At 36.9% G+C, this 16,525-nt stretch overlaps 1 protein-coding gene across 4 annotated transcripts in view; it reads right to left on the reverse strand.

Moving 5' to 3' along the window:
* ESR1 (estrogen receptor 1) overlaps positions 1 to 16,525 on the reverse strand; it is a 387,875-nt gene that overhangs the window by 310,846 nt on the left and 60,504 nt on the right. The window lies entirely within an intron of this gene.

Consider the following 16,525-nt stretch of genomic DNA (forward strand, 5'->3'; position numbering starts at 1 on the left):
GGCTACAGAATCCAATAATTCATTATCAATAGAAATTTACACCTTTATAATTCTTCTAGAAACAGCAACATCTAAGAAAATAGAAAACCTACACTAAAACTCAGTCTTCAGCATTGCACCTGAGAAATGAGCCTGAAAGCTTTCCCTGATATTTAAGACCTTTTTTATGGCCACACCAGCAGCTTATGGATGTTTCCAGGCTAGGGGTTGAATCAGAGCTGCAGCTGAGACCTACACCACAGTCAAAGTAATACCAGCTCCAAGCTGCATCTATGACCTACACCGCAGCCTGCAAGCAACACCAGATCCTTGACCAACTGAGTGAGGTCAAGGATTGAACCCACATCCTCATGGAAACTGCACTGGGTCCTTAACCTGCTAAGCCACAATGCGAACGCCTTAAGACATGTTTTGAACAAATTACTAGGCAGTCTCCTTACCTTAAAGCATACCAAATTACTCTTATCAGGGAAAATGGATCAAAATATGGAGAACTGGGTTCTTTCCACACGGCTAGAAATTCCTAGACTTCTACTCTGATGTTAACTAGAATACCAGTCACCAACCCACTTGTCCCTACCTAAAGTTCTTTGATGAAGGGGAAACCCCAAGACACAGGAAGTCTTGGACCATCCTCCTTGGTTTTATAAAAGTCAGGCATAACGATTTTTATTTTGAAATAATTTCAGATTTTAAAAGAAAGATTGCAAAAATAGTACAAAATATCCCCATACATTTTTAATCTGGATTCCCCAGATGTAAGTCAACATTGAATCACACTTACCTTCTCTCACTTACCCACCATCATCTACCTAGCTACATTTTACCTACCTATGTATTCTTTTTCCTGAGACATTTGAGAGTAAGTTGCCAATATGAGTACATATATCCTCCCCAAAAAAGGTTTTTATTTACTTAACCACAATACTCTGATCAAAATCAGTAAATTCACATAGATACAAAACTATTATCTAACCTATAAACGTTATTCATATGTTGCCAATTATCTTACTAATGCCCACTTTCCAATTCAATAGTCAACGCAGAATCACACTGGCATTAGCTGACACATCTCTTTAGCCTCTTTTAATCTAGAACAGCTCATAACCTTGACCATTTTGAAGAGTTCCAGCCAGCTGTTCTGTAGAATGTCTCTCAACTTGGGTTTGTTTTTTTTTTTTTGTTTTTTTTTTTGTTTTTTTCCTGGTGTTTCCTTTGACTCAATTCAGGTTAAGAATTTGGGGCAGGAACACCCTAGGAAGGCTGTGGTTCCTCCTTCATGTACCCTATCAGGAAGCACAGTATTAATTTGCCTTATTCCTGATGACGTCACCTTTGCTCACGCAGCGAAAGTAGTGTCTGACTAGATTTCTTCCTTTCTGTCAAGTTACTACTTTCCCTTCACAATTAAAAAGCATCTTGAGTGGTAATACTTTGAGATGATAAACAACATCCAGTTTCATTATCATGGCCTTGTAAATTAACTATACTTCAATAAAACTTTAAAAAATCCAGGTTCTCATCATATTTTTCCTGGCTCATTTTCACATCCATTGATGATTCTTGCTTGAAGCAATTACTGCTCTGTGCTCTTCACATCTCACCTCCTTCCTAAACACACAGCCCCCTTGCTCAGAGGGCCAATGCAACTCATCCTAGCCCCTACACCATGACTGCGAGGGGACTGTTAAGTGCCCCTTCCTGGTTTGGCCCCCAAATGTCTCATGTTATCCTACAAGGTCTTGGTCAGTTGACTGCAGCATAAGATCTCGTAAAGGACTCCAAGAAGTCTTTTGTAATTGCGGAGCCATTAGAAACTTAAATCTAGGCCATCCCGGGAGTCCTGTGAGCTTGGACGGGGAAAATCTATTTTGATGAATTTTAACTGGAACTCAGCATTCCCTTCATTTATGAATGTGGGCAACAGTTGCAATAGTGTTAGCAAAATGTGGCTTTATCTCCAATAGAAGTCACAGATATTTCACATCACATTATACTTGATGCAGGTATCTTGAAATATATTTATCACTAATTTGAAATTAACTTTAAGTTTTAGCTATAAATCAGTCAATATGTCTTTTTTTTCACATTTACAAATATTATTTTCAATGAAGGTCCATGGGCATCACCAGAATACTAAGGGCTTTGAGACATAAAGCAGGTTATGTTGGATGGAGCTGAACCCTGAGTCATGACTTGGTGGGGAGCCACCAGGAAAGCAGGTGGGGAATATTTGCATTAGAATTTGTGTCTGAGAGGGAAATAAGCCACTGAGATTTATGATGTTATTTGTTCAGCCATTACCCTCTTCTGACTAATAGAAAAAATGAAGTGACAAATTTGGAAATTAATATGCATGGGAAAATAGCTGAAGACTTGGGGTTGGATGTGATCATTGAAGAGGAAGGAGAAAGAAAAAGAAGCCTAGGAGCTTCGGGTAATTATTACATTTTGAAAATCAAAACAAAACAAAACAAAAAAACTTTAAAAGAAACATACAGAATAGTAGAAATAGAATAGTCTAATGACAATCAGAAATACATGGTGTAAGAAATTATATAAATGGGATTTCCCATCATGGCTCAGTGGAAACGAATCTGACCAGCATCCATGAGGATGCAGGTTCAACCCCTGGCCTCACTCTGTGGGTCAAGGATCCAGCGTTGCGGTGAGCTGTGGTTTAGGTCACAGACATAGCTCGGATCTGACGTTGTTGTGGCTGTGGCATAGACTGGCGGCTACAGCTCCAATTTGACTCCTAGCCTGGGAATTTCCACATTTCCATGGGTGTAGCCCTAAAAAAAGGGGGGGGGGAGAAAGAAAGAAATTATATAAATGACACCACGTTTTAATTCCTCGGATGTCTTCATATACATTAAGTCCTTATATGTGTTCTCTGCTCAAAAGAAAAGAAATGAAACTATTTCAGCAGGCTTTCTGCGCTATACCTAGAAATTTGCTAAATGACAGGCATGATAGTTCTTCAAGTCTAGTTTCCTTATCTATAAAAAATTGCTTCTCAAATTAAAGGAGGCAACATAAGGAAACACAGCCAAAAGAATCCACTACAGCTTCCGACTGTACCTTTCACTAAATAAAGTTCTCTCATTCTCGCCTCAAACTTTCCCCTCTACTCTACCATTTCGCAGAATGTGTTAGAAGTTAAGATAAGAATTAAAGAGTAGCGTAAGTGTGGGGTTGGCAGATGCAAACTATTACACTCAGAATGGATAAGCAATGGGATCCTACTGAACAACAGAGGGAACTATGTCCAATATCTTGGGTTAGAACATTATGGAAGATACTACAGAAAAAAAAGAATGTATATACATATATGTATGATTGGGTCACTATGCTATACAGCAGAAATTGACAGAACACTAAATCAACTATACTTTATTAAAAATTTTTTACGTAAAATAAAAAGTACAATAAGAAAAGTATAAAATTTGGAGTCAAAAGCAGAGATATTAGACTTATTATATTAGTTACACTATGAATATTCTACCTATAAAACTAAAATGAGCAAAGTCATGATTAGAATTCAAACAGCACCTTGATATTCTATTTGGGAAACAGACTGAGTGATAATTACAGGAACAAAACTGTGATTTTAAAATGCTACTCAAAGAGAATCAAGAAAACAAACCACAGTTTGCTGCGGTGTGTACCACAGGGTTCTCATGAGCGGCACCAAAATGTGTATCAGTCTTTAAAACCCAACTTGATTCTCTCCAACTCCTCTTGTTGTAGCTTGTCTTTATCTCATCCTCTGTTACCACCACCAACGTGAAGCGGTTTTACAAAGTGAAAATGTAAAGCCATGAACTTTAAACAGATATATGTAACTTTAGCTACATGTTATTATTAAGTTCTTTAATAATGGATGTGGATGTCTTACATATAAAAGAAATGTGAAACTCTGTATGCATTCCAAGAAATTCAGTTATAAAGCTGACTGGAAATTGCAAAAAAAAAAAAGAAAAGAAAAGAAAAAGAGAAAAATTAACATCGCCACAGTCTATAAAACAAAATACCTCTCATCTGCTTTGAAAAGTTGTTAAGCGGCACATAGAATCACCATTTTCCAAAATGTGGACATGGGCAAATGAAAACCTTTTGATAAAAGTCCTTTAATTGCGTCCCTTTCTCCTCTCACCTTAGAGTTTCCTTTCCTATTCCAGTTGAGGAACGAGCAATTTTCTAGATTAGAGGCTAAGAGACTGTTTTCATAATCAGCAGCCATCTATACAGAATGACAATAGAGCTGAAAAGAGTCTAACCTATGCCACCAAAGACTTTTCCAAAGAATTGACTCTTTCTATGAAAAATGCGGGAATCTGAGTGACAAGTCCTAGCAACTCCTCCCCCATACAGTTTCAGGAAGAAAGTGCTGCCATCTACAGGACGTATATGGAACTAATGCCTACAAAAAAGATGGAGTCTTGGAATTTACAGCTATAAACAGAAAAAACAAACAAACAAACAAAAAGCATGACAAAGGAGAATAATAAAATTTCCCACTTTTAAATTCTTTTCCTAAATATATTCTACCTCTTTGTTGTCCAGTACAGTAGCCATTAGCCATATGTGGCTAGTGAGCACTTGAAATGTGGTTAGTGTGACTGAGGAATGGAGAGGTTTTTTTCATTTCATCTTCATTAACTCAATTGATTTCAGTTTTTAAATTAACACTCAATTCAGCCATTGGAAAACTTCTAAGCATGTTTGTAACAACTTAGATATATGAATTTACTTTTCTTAAAAGATATATACATACAGATAAAATACTCCTGATAAAAATTTCACTTATATAGGCTATAAGTGAAAAATATACACCAAATTTCAAAGACTTAGTACAGAGCAAAAGAATGTAATATCTCATTATATTGATAATGTTTTGAAATTATGATATTTTGGGATGGGTTACATTAGATAAAATGTCTCAAGTTTAATTTCATTGCCTTCTTTTCGCTTTTTAATTTAATTACTAGAACACTGTAAGTGACACATGACTCACATTATACTTCTATTGCACAGCACTGTTCTAATTGTTTTAAAGACAAAAAAAAAAGTAAATGTATTCAGTCCTGTATATGAAATGCTGCATCTTGAACTGTTTCTAGGTCGTATGTTTTTAAGTCCTGATAAAAAGCTTGCAGTAGATACTGATACTTGCATAGATTAATGTTTTAGAGGAAATTATCTAACACCCTCTTCAATGACCCTCATTGTGATTGATAAATATCTAAAATGGTGGAAATTTAGATCTTGATGAATGTAACTCCATAACCTTCTCTATTGTGGCTAGTGAACTGATGACAGAAACTACACATTTTAAAAGAAAATCCAGTACATTTGTCCTCTGTTCCATTTCTTCTGTCCATCTCCAGCATTCTATCTCCAGACTATGTATCTCAAGGACTCTACCGCCAGCAACCTCCCACTGTCCTTCATTCTCACAAGTGCAGGCACAGACTGTTCTCCCTGGTCCCTCCCTTTGTCCTTAGCTGGGAAGCTGAACTCCGGAGGATAACCATATCCTTCGTGGAGGATGTCTTCTTCCAAGCTACAAAAATCACATCTCCCACTTTCTCTCTTTTCCCTATCCCATCTTTTTTGTTTGTTTCATTTTTAAAAGTTTTGTTGATATATGGTGGATTTCCAATGTTGTGATCATTTCTGCTGTACAATAAAGTGATTCAGTTATACATATACACACATCCATTCTCTTTCAGATTCCCTGCCAAACAGATGATCACAGAACACTGGGTAGAGTTCTCTATGCTAACCCATATCCCATCTTTAACATATTCTTCTGTTACTCAGAAGGAAAAAAAAACAAAAGAGGCACGTGATTCAGCTGGCAGATACCCACACAAAGATAGGGTGCTCGACCCTCCTGATTTGCTAAGACTGCCCCATTTTAGCATTGCAAGTCTCACCTTGCTGGAAGCCGGGATGGTTGGTCATCCTACTTACCAATCTGACCTGTTGACAGCAAAGCAAGAGAAGAGCAAGCATCACAGTATGGGCTCCAAACAACACCCCACTGCCTATGTTTCCCTACAGTTGACAGCCTCTTTCCGTTAGCACAGGGCCGTGTTTCTCCTTATCACTCCCTTGACTGGCCTGATCATTTCCCTTCTAAAGCCTTTACTCATTCCTCCATGCCAAGGTAACTGGTTAACATTGTATTTTAATCTGCTGTCCATTCCCCCAAAGCTCCCATCAGCTGTGAGCTCCTTGAGGTCAGAACTGGTGCCATCCATTTTTATCTTCTCATCACTTGTTAGCTGAATCTGTGACTAAATAAAGGGTCAGGTGTCTTAGAAAGGCACCTGAGCTTTGGGTAATCTCTTCAGTCTTCTTGCTAATTCCCTTCTCTTTTGCCATAACAACCAACCACAAACTGTCTTTAAGACTCCAGGCCCATGCATTCCTCAGCTGGGGAGAATCTTTCCCAGTTCTTAGCCCCTGCAATAGAGTAGATAACACCATCCTGTCACTAGCCCCTGACCGGCATATCCCGACTGTACCTGAAAATGAATGAAGGGCGGTGGGAGATTGCTGGGGGTAGAGTCCTAGAAATAGATAGGTTGGAAACATAATGGTGGGAACTGATGGAAGAAATGGAACAGAGGACAAACTTACTGGAAGAAAAAAAAAGACACACACAAACACACGCGCACACACCAAAAAGCTACAGCAACTACAATAAATAAATAAAGCCTTGTCTTTGTTTTCAACACTTATTAGTAATTTTTGCCTTTGGGTGCTCGAGTTGCTCAATATGCATATTACCTTCCACTGTGGGAGGAAAGAGAATCTGTTTATGCCACTGAAGAATGTAGCAAGGTGGGGAGAATATATAGAAATAATGGAAGACGTGTACTTAGAGGTTTCTGCATGCGAAACAATGACTCTGAGTAGTTCTCAGAGTGGTGGAAACTAAGGGAAGAGCAAAAGAATATCAGACACAGTCCCACTTCTCCAAGAGCTACAGAGGTTAGTATTTGGAATTTACATAAATATGTTTTATAAGTATTACATGTCATCTAAGAAAAAAAATGGCTTTTTTTGGGGCCACACCTGCAGCATATGGAGGTGTCCAGGCTAGGGGTTGAATCAGAGCTGCAGCTGTCAGTCTACACCATAGCCACAGCAATACAGAATCCAAGCCCGAGCCCCATCTGAGACCTACACCACAGCTCACAGCAACGCCGAATCCTTAACCCACAGAGCAAAGCCAGGGATCAAACCCGAATCTTCATGGATACTAGTAAGGTTCGTTACTGCTGAGCCACAGCAGGAACTCTATAAACTGCTTTTAGAAATACACAGAAAAATTTAAACACACGTTAAACATTTTAACATTTTAACTTAAATATATTTACATTACATATTTCAAACATCCATTTTAATATAGTAAAATAAAATTTACATATATTTATACATAAGAACATTTTCAAATATATTCAAATACATTTTAAAATATATTTTAAAACAATAGATCATTGGCAGTCATTTTGAGTGCTAATTATGTAAGATAATTTTATCCATATAATTTTTAAAATCCTATGAAATAAGTTTTATAATTACAGAGGAAGAAAGAAAGAAGGAAAGAAATGTTTGAATACTACTGGCCCAGCCACAGTTCCTCAGGAATAGGTCAGCATTCAAGTAGAATATAATGTCTACATGTCTTCTCTTAAGTAACACCCTTAACCAAAAATCTAGATATCTAGTGAGATGTACTGATATGCAAAATAAATATTCACATATATATTTTCTAATATTTCATGGAAGGAACTCAATCAAAAAGAGAGTTAGTATCTCTTAGAGGTTAGAAACTGAAATTTAATGGATCCATTGATATTTTCTGACCATCTTATCATCATAATAATTGTGTACTAATTTGTCTATCACTTTTCAAAGAACCTGGGGTTTCACAAATAGCTTTCATTTAGTTCTCACGCAGTCTATGGGATAGTCTATAGGACAGGTATGTGCAGTGAGTTTACTATCATGGTGGTGTGGCAGGAGGGAGAGATCTTGGGAGGCAGCAACTAGCTTAAAAGAACTGTGGGGGGAGTTTCTTGCAAGAGAGCTTTGGAGAAGCAGACTAAAGAAGTAGTAAGAAACAATTCTGGGGAGTTCCCATCATGGCGCAGTGGTTAATGAATCTGACTAGGAACCAGAGGTTGAGGGTTCGATCCCTGGCCTTGCTCAGTGGGTTAAGGATCTGGCATGGCTGTGAGCTGTGGTGTAGGTCCCACGTTGCTGTGGCTCTGATGTAGCCCAGTGTCTACAGCTCCAATTAGACTCCTAGCCTGGGAACCTCCACATGCCATGGGAATTGGCCCTAGAAAAGGCAAAAAAAAAAAAAAAAAAAAAAAAGAAACAATTCTGGGAAATCTTAATTTACTATAATAGAGCCATTAATATATCCATATGGCTACTGGAATGTTAATACTTCTATTCTAAGATTTTTCATTTAATGGGGATCCAAACCCATGGCTTTGAAAACTAATGGGAACATGATCAGAAAAAACTACAGAACAGAAGTGAATGTAAAACCTATTCTTGGAGGATTCATGTACAGGCTCACTCAACCTGAAAACCAGTGGAAAAAACACCAGGTTGAAAAGCACATGGACCTCAGGTGAAGGGAACCCACTTACTAATCTTAACAAATCTGCTAGAGAAGCAGGAATCAGTTGGGGTGTTCCCCAAAGACTGAAACTCGCAGAAGCCATTTTTGTGAGCTCAGGCTACTTTGCAAATGCCAACATTAGCAGGTTACACTTTGGAATTCTCCATCTAACCTGTCAGCATCAATGGGTATGGTCCGATAAGAGCCCAACCCACCCCTGTGCCCCAGCTGGGTCTCACAGTGAGTGAAGCAATAGCCCCACCCACCAGGGCTCCACAGCAGCAGTGGCCCTGCCACAAGAGAAGATACAAAGCCCACAGAGGAGACACCCCTTAAATGTCTGGCTCTGGTGGCCAGGTATGACTGTACATTTAAGCCCTATAGGACATCTCCTAAATAAGACCACTCCTTCAAGGCTGAGAGAGATAGCTTATTTGTCAAATACACAGGAAAAAACACAGAGAATTGGGCAAATGAGGAGACAGAAGAATATGTTCCAATCAAAATAACAAGACAGAATATCAGAAAAAGAACTAAACAAAATAGAGTTAAGAAATTTACCTGATAAAGAGTTCAAAATTATTGTCATAAAGATGTCACTGAACTTGGGGAAAGGATGGATGAACACATTGAGAATTTCAACAAAGAGATATAAATATAAGAAAATACCAAACAGTAATTATAGCTAAACTGAAAAAATATACTAGAGTAGTTCAAGAGCAGACTGGATGAAGCAGAAGAATGAATCATTGATCTGGAAGACAAAACAATAGAACTCACCCAAACAGCAGCAAAATAAAAAGAGCATTTTTAAAAGTGAATATACCTTAAGGGATCTTTGATAGCATCAAACAGAATAACATTCACATTATAGGGGTCTCAGGAGGAAAAGAGAGAGAAAATTCCAAAAAAAAATTTGAAGAAATGGTGACTGAAAAATTTCCTTATCCAGAAAGGAAAAAGAAATCCAGATCCAGAAGGAATAGAGAATTTCAAGAAGAAGGAAAAAAAAAAAAAAAAAACACAACAAGACACATTATAATCAAAATGCTAAGAGTTAAAGATGAAAAGAGACTCAGCAGCAAGAGAAAAAAAAAATTGTTGCATATGAAAGAAACCCATAAGGCTATCAACAGATTTTTCAGCAGAAATTTTACAAGCCAGAAGGAATTGGCATGACATATTCAAAGTGCTAAAAGAAAAAATTTCCAACCAAGAACTCTACCTAGAAAAGTTATCATTCAGAATTGGAGAGATCAAGAGTTCCCCAGACGAGCAAAAGCTAAAAGAGTTCATTGTCACTAAACACCCCTACGAGAAATATTAAATGGACTTCTTTAAGATGAAAAGAAATGGTGCTAATTAATAATAAAAAATATGAAAGTAATAATCTCAGTGGAAAGGGTAAATATATAATAAAAGTAGCTGATCAATTACTTATAAAGCAAGCAAAAAAGTTAAAGATAAAAGTAGTAAAAATTAGTAAAATTGTAACAATTAGTTAAGGGATGCATAAATAAAAAGACATAAAATGTATCATCAAGAGTATAAAACATGAAGGGAGAGTAAAAAGATAAAATTTTGAAATGTGTCCAAATTTAAGTTGCTATGAACTTAAGATGGGCTACTACTTATATTGAGTGTTATATATGGTAACCACAGGAAAATAACTTATAGTAAATACCAAAAAAATGAGAAAGGATTATAAACATAACACTAAAGAAAACCTCCAAACACAAGGGAAGAGAAAAAGAAAAGAAAGGAAAAAAGAAGAACTACATAGGCAGTCAGAAATTAACAAAATGGCAATAAGCATATATGTGTGTGCGTGTGTGTGTGTTTCTATGTATATATGAGAATATATATATCAAAAATTACTTTAGTAAAGGACCAAATTAGCCAATTAAGGCTATCTAGTGACTAAACGGATTTAAAAAAAAAAAAAAAAGACTGTCTACAAGAGGCTCACTTAAGAAGAAAGATCACACAGACTGAATGTGAAGGGATGAAAAGAGATATTCCATGCAAATGGAAATGAAAAGAAAGCTGTAGTAGCTATATTTGTATCAGACAAAACAGGCTTTAAAACAAAAAAAATGTAACAAAGGACAAGAAGGGCATGATGTAATGATAAACACATGATGTAAATGATAAATGGGTCAATCTAGCAAGAAGCTATAACATTTGTAAAGGTATATGTACCCAGTAGAGAAGTACCAAGATACATAAAGCAAATGTTAACAGACTTAAAGGGAGAAATGAAAACAATATAATAAAAGTAGGAGAGTTTAACACCCCACTTACATCAACTGATAGATCATCCAGACAAAAAAAAAAATCGGTAAGGAAATATTGGAGATATATATATATATATATGTATATGTGTATATATATGTGTGTGTGTGTGTGTGTGTGTGTGTGTGTATATATATATATATATATATATATATATATATAGCCTTACTCATGGCATATGGAAGTTCCCAGGAGAGGGGTAAAATCAGAGCTACAGCTGCCTGCCTCAGCCACAACAATACCAGATTCGAGCCACATCTGACCTACACCACGGCTCATGACAACATCAGATCCTCAACCCGCTGAGCGAGGCCAGGGATTGAACCCATAACCTCATGGTTCCTAGTCAGATTCGTTTCCATTGCACCACAAAGGGAACTCCAAAATTGTGGATTTAAATGACAAATTAGACCAGACAGACTTAGTAGATAAACACAGAACATTATATTCAAAAGCAGCAGAATACACATAAAACATTTTCCAGGATAGATTATATATTAGGTCACAAAAGAAGTCTCAATAAATTCAAGAAGATTGAAATATTAAGTATCTTAGTGTGCTTAGTATGCTTTTCATACCACAATGTTATGAGATTAGAAATCAATCAAAAGAAAAAAAAAAGGAAAACCAAGAAACATGAAAATTAAACAAGATGCTACCAGACAACCAGTGAGTCATTGAAGAAACCAAAGGAGAAATTTAAAAATATGTAGAGACAAATGGAAACAGAAATATGACACAGAAGCAAAAGCAGCACTAAGAGGGAAGTTCATAGCAATACAGGCCTACCTCAAGACATAAGAAAAATCCAAAATAAACTTTACACCTAAGAGAACTAGAAAAAAAGAACAAACAAAGCCAAAAATTAGTAGAAGGGGAAAAAATAATGATCAGAGTGGGAGTAAACGAAATAGAGACTTAAACAAACAAACAAAAAAAAACCGCTGGCAGGGTTTCCACTGTGGCACAGTGGGTTAATAACTTGACTGCAGTGGCTCAGGTCATTGAAGAGATGTGGAATAAATCCCAGGCTCCCACAGTGGTATTAAAAGATCCAGCAATGCTGCAGTGGCAGCATAGGACTGCAGCTGCAACTTGGGTTCAATCTCTGGCCCGGGAACTTCCATATGCCATGAATATGGGCACAAACAAACAGACAGATAGACAGATAAAACAGTAGAAAACATCAATGAAACTAAGAGCTAGCTCTTTGAAAGGATAAACAAAAGCAACAAACCTTTAGCTAGACTAACCAAGAAAAAGAACAAGATGAAAGAGGAGAATTTAAAATTGACACCAAGAAATATGTATTATGAAACAAACAATCACATACCAACAAATTGGGCAGCCTAGAGGAAATGAGTAAGTTCCTAGAAACATACACTCTTCCAAGACTGAATTATGAAGAAATAGGAAACTTGAGTAGACCATTAACGAGGAGGAGACAGAAACAGTAATCAAAAATCTCCAAACCCCCCCCAAAAAAAACCCAGGACCAGATGGCTCCATAGACAAATTCTACAAAATATTCAAAGAAAATGTAATATCTATTTTTCTCAAGTTCTTCCAAAAAATAGCAGAGGAAGGAAATCTTTCAAACTTTGAAAAGTCACTGATATATATATATATCAGTAACTTTGATAAACATAGAAGCAAAAATCCTCAACAAAATATTAGGAAATCTAATACAACAGTATATTAAATGTCTCATTCATCATGATCAAATGGGATTTACTCCAGGAATGCAAGAATGGTTTAACATTAACAAATTAATCAACATGCTATATCACATTAACAAAATGAAGGACAAAAACCATACAATCATCTCAATAGATGCAGAAAAAGCATTTGACAAAATTCAATATCCATTTATGATAAAAACTCTCAGCATAGTGGGTACAGAGGAAACATATCCCAACATGAAGGCCATGTATGACAAGCCCACAGCTAACATCATATTCAATGGTTAAAAAAAAAAAAAATTCAATTGCCTTCCCTCTAAGATCAGGAACAAATGATGCCCATTATCACCACTTTTATTCAACAAAGTATTGGAAATCCTAATCACAGCAATTAGGCAAGAAAAAAGGAAGAAAAGGAATCGAAGGGAAGGAAAGGAAAGGAAAACATAAAACTGTCACTATTTGCAGATGACAGGATGTTATATACAAAAAACCCTAAAAACAACACGCCAAAAAAAAAAAAAAAAACTGTTAGAACTAATAAATGAAGTCAGTAATGTTGCAGGATACAAAGTCAATAAAAGAAATCTGTGGTGCTTCTATACACTAATAATGAATTATCAGAAAGAGAAATTTGAAAAACAATCTTATTTACAATTGCCTAAAAAAGATAAACTACCTAGGAATAAATTTAACCAAGGAGGTTAAAGACCCATACACTGAAAATGAGAAGAAACTGATGAGAGAAGTTACAGACACAAGTAAATGGAAAGAAATTTCGTATTCAATGACTGGAAGAATTAATATCATTAAAATGTCTATACTACACAAAGTAATCTATAGTCAATGCAATCCCTGTCAAAATTCCAAAGACATAGTTCACAGAACTAGAACAAATAATTCTAAAATTTATATAGAACCACAAAAAATATTCAAAACAATCTCTAGAAAGAAGAAAGCTGGAGGTATCAATACTCCCTGATTTTAAACTATACTACAAATCCATGGTAATAAAAATAGTATGGTATTGGCACAAAATAGACACACAAATCAAGAGACCAGAATAGAGAGCCCAGAAAAAAACCTGTAGATTAATTTACGACAAAGGAGCAAAGAAGATGCAATAGGGAAAAATGGTCTCTTCAATAAATGGTGTTTGGAAAACTGGATAGCCACCTGCAAAGAATGAAACTAGATCACTATCTTATGCCGTACACAAACGTAAAATGGATTAATGACTTGAGTGTAAGACCCCAAATCATAAAATTCCTGAAAGAAAACATAGGCAATAACCTCACTGACATCAGTCTAGTGATGTTTTTATGGAACTGGCTCCACAGGCAAGGGAAGCAAAAGCAAAAATAAACAAATTGGACTACATCAAACTAAAAATCTTGTGCACAACAAAGGACACACACCACCATCAAAAAGCAACCTACTGAATGGGAGAAAATATCTGCAAATCTGATAAGGGATTCATATCCAAAATATATGAAGAATTCATACAACTCAACAACAACAATTACAACAACAAAACCTGATTTTAAAAATGCGTCAGAGATCTGAATAGACATTTTCCTGAAGAAGACCCACAGGCACATGAAAAAATTCACAATATCACTAATGAACAGGGAAATGTAAACCAAAACCACTATGAGATAGCACCTCACACCTACTAGGACAGTTTTTATTGAAAATACAAGAAGTAACAAGTGTTGAAAGGATGCGAAGAAAAGAGAAGCCTTGTACACTGTTAGTGGGACAGTAAATTGGTGCAGCCAATATGGAAAACAGTAGGGAGATTCCTCAAAAGTTAAGAATAGAACTACAATTACAACCCAGCCATTCCACTTCTGGTATTTATCCAAGAAACACAAAAACACTAATTCAAAAAGATATACCCCTGCACTCATTGTGGCATTATTTCCTATAACCAAGATATGGAAACAACCTAAGTGTCCATCGGTGGATGAATGGATGAAGAAGATGTGAGATAGATAGATAGATAGATAGATACCACTCTGCAATGAAAAAATTAAATTCTGCCATTTGTGAAAACATAGATGGACCCTGAAGGTATTATGCTAAATGAAATAAGTCAGAAGGAAAAAGACAAATACCATGTGATTTCACTCACGTGTGGAATTTAGGGGAAAAAAATCAATAAATAAAACAAAAACAAACTCACAGAGGAGAGAAGATTAGTGGTTACTAAAGAAGAAGAAAGTTGGGGGTGGGTGAAAGGGGTGAAGGGGGTCAATTGTATAGCAATGGGTGGTAAATAGACTTGTGCTGGTGATGACTTTGTCGTGTATACGGGTGTAGAGTTATAACACTGTACACCTGAAACATACAATTTAAAAAGGAATAGCTAGGACCATACACCAAAGAGTGTGCCTTGAGGTCAGATCCTTAAACAACTGCAGACACACTGAATTTTTTCTGTGATTAGTAGAGTTGCCCATATAAAGGGAAAATTTTATCTGAGGTGAATGAAATCCAAAAGGAGATTGACTGAAGATGCAGAAGTCAGGCAATTAAAAGAAGAGGACCCAGATTTTAAATACAGCGGGTAATTTTCCCTTTGCCATGTGGGGCCAAAACGTTCATAAATCCTAAGTGAAGAAAAACGAGAATTAACACTAGGACCATGATGCTGCATATTAATTGCAGTCATGTGCATGAGTGCAAAATAACTCACTTACAAAATCTTATCAAGTGGCACCTTGCAGAGGAAAAAAAATTTCTTCACTTAAAAAAACTCCATAGCATATTGGGTTGTTTTGTTTTGTTTGAATGCAAAAGCTCAAGCAAGACCACGAAAGAGAGAACAAACCAAAGGATGAACCGAAATATTCTGCAGAAGACAACCACCACCGTGATACTACAGAGGCTGGGATGGTTCTCAAGACAGAAACAAGGAGAAAAGAAGGCAGCAGTGCTGAGAGCACCAGGGATGTTGAAGCCTGACTTGGACAGCAGATTGTTAAGAAGGGGGATATTTAATATTCTATTTCCAGATGCTTGTTAAGCTTACATTCTTTCTTCTTTGGTTAAAAGCTGGCAGCTACTACAAGATCTTGTCTGGGTGGTCTTTTGTGGAAATGAAAGGAAGAGAATAAATCCCTCTCTGACTCCACTCAGTACAGAAAGTGGACAAGACATGCAGGAGGGGAAAATGACCCTCGTGGAATGAATTAATCAAGTGTTCTGGGCATATGTGTATATGAAGGCCTAAGGAAACTGGTCCTTACGATTTGAGGGCTGTGCCAACATTACCCAGATTTTATATGAGATGGTAAACCCTGATAACAGCTTGTTCACACATAGGCCCGGATGCTTCAGTTAAAGCTTTTTGTAAACTCTACATCACTTAATTTGTAGCATAGACTCAGACTTTTTTTTTTTTTTTTTTTTTTGGCCATGCCTGAAGTATGCAGATTTTCCCATGCCAGGGCTCGAATCTGTGCCACAGCAGTGACAATGCTGGATGCTTAACCTGCTGAGCCACTAGGGAACTTCCAGATTCAGACACATTTGATGAAGGTCTTACTGACTTTACAACTTTCAAATCTAGGAGTTCCCACCATGGCTTAGTGGTTAGGGAACTGACTAGTATCCATGAGGACGCAGGTTCGATCCCTGGCCTCGCTCCGTGGGTTAAGGATCTGGCGTTGCTGTGAGCTGTGATGTAGATGGCAGACATAGCTTGGATCCTGCATTGCTGTGGCTGTGGTATAGGCCGGCAGCTCCAGCTCAGATTTGACCCCTAGCCTGGGAACCTCCACCTGCCACAGATGCGGCCCGAAAAGACAAAGGACCAAAAAAATAAAAAATTTAAAAAAAATTCAACTTTCAGATCTCCACCGACCTTTTTTCAGGTCTGATAAAG

The sequence above is a fragment of the Sus scrofa genome, chromosome 1 (genome assembly GCF_000003025.6).
Source record: "Sus scrofa isolate TJ Tabasco breed Duroc chromosome 1, Sscrofa11.1, whole genome shotgun sequence".
Lineage (NCBI taxonomy): Eukaryota > Metazoa > Chordata > Mammalia > Artiodactyla > Suidae > Sus > Sus scrofa.